The sequence below is a fragment of the Benincasa hispida genome, unplaced genomic scaffold (assembly GCF_027475165.1).
Source record: "Benincasa hispida cultivar pf3 unplaced genomic scaffold, pf3_genome.v1.1 HicScf820, whole genome shotgun sequence".
NCBI classification, from domain to species: domain Eukaryota; kingdom Viridiplantae; phylum Streptophyta; class Magnoliopsida; order Cucurbitales; family Cucurbitaceae; genus Benincasa; species Benincasa hispida.
Window position 1 is genome coordinate 1 of NW_028326955.1, and position 4,671 is coordinate 4,671.

General features: G+C 31.4%; 1 non-coding gene across 1 annotated transcript; it reads right to left on the reverse strand.

The window, feature by feature from the left end:
• Positions 1-273: 273 nt before the first annotated feature.
• On the reverse strand, positions 274-392 carry LOC150029912 (5S ribosomal RNA). The gene has a single exon (XR_016527262.1). It is a non-coding gene; the product is annotated as a 5S ribosomal RNA (ribosomal RNA).
• Between the last annotated feature and the right edge of the window lie 4,279 nt (positions 393-4,671).

Genomic DNA, 4,671 nt, shown 5'->3' on the forward strand with positions numbered 1-4,671 from the left:
GTTCTGATGGGATCTGATGCTTTAGTGCTGGTATGATCGCACCCGACATGAAATGTACACAAATTCCATTTAAGCCATGCGGGACGCGTCACGCGGGCACGCTGAAGGGGTCGAAATGGCCATCGCGGCCCGCGCGGGCACGGGCACGGGCTACGAGCGAGGGCGGATGCACTCCGTGGAGGCGGGAATGGAGCAAAAAAAAAAATCAAATGGCGGGCGAGATTGAAACGATTCTTAGAAAACAGAAGGAAGAAGAAGAAATAATGACAAAAAGGGGTGCAACACGAGGACTTCCCAAGTGGTCACACAACTTAGTACTACTCTCGCCCAAGCACGCTTAACTGCGGAGTTCTGATGGGATCCGGTGCATTAGTGCTGGTATGATCGCACCCGACATGGAATGTGATGCCAACTCAAAAACACGTATTTGGAAAAACTTGCAACACCCCATCCTTATGAGTGAGTGTCGCGACGCTACTCTCCTGCAACGCTACCAGTTGTAACACTTTGGACAGTGTCATGCTTGCTTTATAACACACATTTTGACTCTTTTTTACTTCTCCTTTTGTCCTCGGTCAACATTCGATCTTTCTAAGGGGTATTTTTGTCATTTTACATATTATTTGGTTTGTTTCTGTCCAAGTGCTCATTTCCTAAAAATTAAAAATAAAAAATAAAAAGAACTTATTTATGAAATAGAACTATAAAAAATGTGATAGAGAAAATTTGATTGAATCTTTTTTAGGATAGAACTTAATCACATTTATTAAATTTTCAACATCTCTAAGTCTTATTCTTCAAGCTTTAGCTTGAGTTCATGATGGAATTGATGCCTTGATTATGAATACTTATCTACTTGCTATAAATTGGTGCATGATTCATAATTGTCGCGTTTAGATCCATTGCCAAAATAGTGAAAGTTGACTAATGCATGTGTTTCTTGATTTCTTTTTTTTTTTTAAGAGACTCATATTTTCACGACCAATTTAGCATTAGAGAGAATTTGATAATCAAATTAGGTTATCCATCGATTAGTCATCTCGATAGAGTTCTCAAGCTTTAGCTTCAGTTCATAATTATGAATGCTTATCTACTTGCTATAGATCGGTGCAAGATCCATAATTATTGCATTTAGATCAATAGCAAAAATAGTAAAAGTTGACTAGTGCATGTTTTTCTTGACATTTTTCCAATGGATAAATTAGATTATCCAATTGATTAGTCATCTTGGTAGTAATCTTTGAGCATGATGCAAATGATTATTTATATATTTATTTAGGAAAATATACTTCATATTTTTTATCAATACATTTTTTTATATACATATACCATGAAAAAAAAAGAAGCTAAATAGAAACAATATAAAATCATTGAAAAACAATATATCATTCACTATTGTAATGTCCAATACATAATACCTTATAAATGAGAAATTATTTCATTATCTTACACATTTCTTAGTGATAGGTCCTGAAAATAACTACATTTTAGTACATAACTCCTTTAATTTTATACTATCAATTTGTTTATATGTCAATTTTATAGGTAGAATAGTCCTGAAAATATTTTAGAGTCATTACATCGAAATTGGATTAAATTGGAGCAAATATGACTAAAAATATAGCCAAAGAATTCAAAATTGAGCAATGGATCAAAGGAAGAGATGAAAAGAATGAAGAAAATATGAAGATATGCAGATTTCTTGCCAATTGACATCTTTTATGCATTAGTAAAAGTAGATTTATGCTGTCTCTTATCGTTTTTCTGTTATGAATAGGTCAAGGCAGAATACTGATATACAAGGAAACGTTGCAACATTGAAGGACGACATTGTAATGCTATGGATTTTGATGGAATGATAAAAAACATGCGCGCCTACGCAAGGGAGCGTTGCAACTCTTCCTACCAGCATTACAATACTACGTCATCTGTGTAAAAGCAATTTTTCAGCCATTTTCATGCGAGAGAGACCCATTTTTACGATTTTGTTAGGTTATGAAATTCTTGAGACTTTTCTTTAAATTTCCTCTTGTAAGTTGTTATTCTTGAATGTTGTTGCTGTTAATTTCAATAAAATCTGGTAGAAATGAGTTGGCACCTCAATTTTGTTAGATTTTTGTATGCATAATTACATGGCTCTATAGCATAATTGTAATTAGGTTGCAAGAACCAGTAATTTTGATGGAAAATTTGGACTTCTTTTCCTATTTTCTTGAAAAGATTTACTAGTTTAGAATATTCATATTAATCATGTTGGATTTTAGTTTTTTTAATTTCAAGAATGTCATAGTTAAGAAAACACAAGAAATGCATGCAATTTAGGAATTAAATGTGGAATGTCTTTAGGAAGCATTTATGAACTAAATTAAGGTTAATTTACCAATTTAGATTAATTGGCTAATTAGGACATTAGGGCATAGCCTTAATGAACTATGGAACAATTGAATTGCTTGAAATCAATTAAGTCTATAATAGAATTAGGTTAATCTACATAGAATCCCCAAGATACTTTTTCCATTAAAAATTCATACATAATTTATTTCATACTCTCTCTCATCAGTCTCATTACCAAAATTTCATATCAATTCTTGTTTTACTTCTAATTTTTTTCTTAAAACCAACAAACGCACCAATAAATTTGGATTTCAAAACTCAATTTTACTAACTAATAGAGGTTCTCTGTGGATCAACCTCGTGCTTCAACTATTACTACGTGTTAGTATTAGTAGTTGTGCGTGTTTTACAAATTGGTACGTGTTTTGGGTTATGTTGAACTAACGACATCTTTTTTAGCTGGGATTAATCGGTGTCGTTGGGAAGGATCGACTTGCTTATATTGATTATATCCATGGACACGACTTGTTTTACCGTGCATAAGGGTTGAACTATAAGTTTATAGTGGTTTGTCATGTAGTTAATAAACGAAGATTAATTGATTATTAATTTTAGTTAATTAATCTTGAATCATTGAAACTTATAATCTATAGGTCCATAAGGTTCCGTTGCTAGTTTACCACGGACCAACAAGGATCAAATATGTTAACAAAATTTGAACCATTCAAATTTATGAGCGTAAATATTAGTTGTATTGGATACAATTAAAACATACTTTATTATGAAGTTTATTTGAATGAAATTCAAATTATAACTATATAATATGGATAATTAATTTATTTGAGTGAGAATCAAATAAATAAATTATTTAATTTGAGTGATAATCAAAACTAAAGAGATAATGGGAGAATTAATAAATATTTGAATAAATTTAAATATTTAAATTCTTTTAATATCAAATTTAAATGGATAATTAAAATTATAATTTTAATATGAAATATTAAAAAAAAAGTTATTTATAATTAAATAGGTTATCATAATAGGATTCAAATTATCCTAGTAATGTCTTATATTAAAGAGCCCTAGAAATCCTCATCAGAATATATATATATATATATATATATATATTTATATCTTTTGAGTGTCTGGGCCAAGTTATACCCGTACCTTCAAATGACAACATCAAATAACTAATATAGGGAAAATGTACGTAACGTCGTGCTATAAGTGAGCGTCGCGACAGCAGCTCGAAACGTACGTCTAGAAAAACACGCAACTTTGAGGTGCCATGACTGAGCATCACGACACTACTTTGCATTACCACCACACACAATGCCTTGCTTCCTTCATTCCATGCTTTTTGACCCAATTTTGACTTCTTCTTTTATCCTGGGTCAAAGTTTGACCTTTCTAAAAGGTATTTCTGCCATTTTACATCTTATTTGATTTGTTCTAGTCTAAGTATTCGTTTCCTTAAAAAATAAATAAATAAATAAACAACAAAGAACTCATTTATGAAATAGAACTAACCAAAATATGGTAGAGAAAATCCAATTGTAGGTTTATGAGGATAATACTTAATGACATTTATTAAATTTTCAACATCTCTGGCTTCTTGTCCTCAAGCTTTAGCTTGAATTCATAATCAAATTGATGTCTTGATTATGAATGCTTATCTACTTGACATAAATCGGTGCATGATTCATAAATGTTGCTGCTTAGAACAATTGCCAAAGTAGTGAAAGTTGACTAATGCATGTGTTTCTTGACATTTTTCCAAGAGACTCATATTTTCATGACCAATTTAGGATTTGAGAGAAATTGATAAATCAAATTAAGTTATCATTTGATTAGTCACCTCAGTAGAAATCTTTGAGTATGATGCAAAATATTAGTTATATATTTATTTAGGAAACAATACATATTCTTCATATTTATAGAAATCATCACAGCATTATAATGCTGGCATTATGCAACTTCGAAACGTTGCAATGCTGCACATTTTGCCTTAGAGCATTATGGTAGAGCGTCAGGTTGGTGTTGCAACCCTGTGACAGTGGCAGTTTCGTAATTTTCACTCTTTTGAAGCATGATTGCTCAAATCACATCCAAATTGCTTTAAATTAGTCTCGTTTGACTCCGATTTCTGGGTTCTATCTCCTCGGTGCATGATACCTACAAAATAAGACAATAAACATATAAAATCCATTAACGAGCCTAAATTAAACTAAAAATAATAGCTTTTTTTTGAGAGCTATCATAGAACTATCAAAAATGTGATAGAGAAAATTTGATTGTAGATTTTTTAGGACAGTACTTAATAACATTTATTAAAAT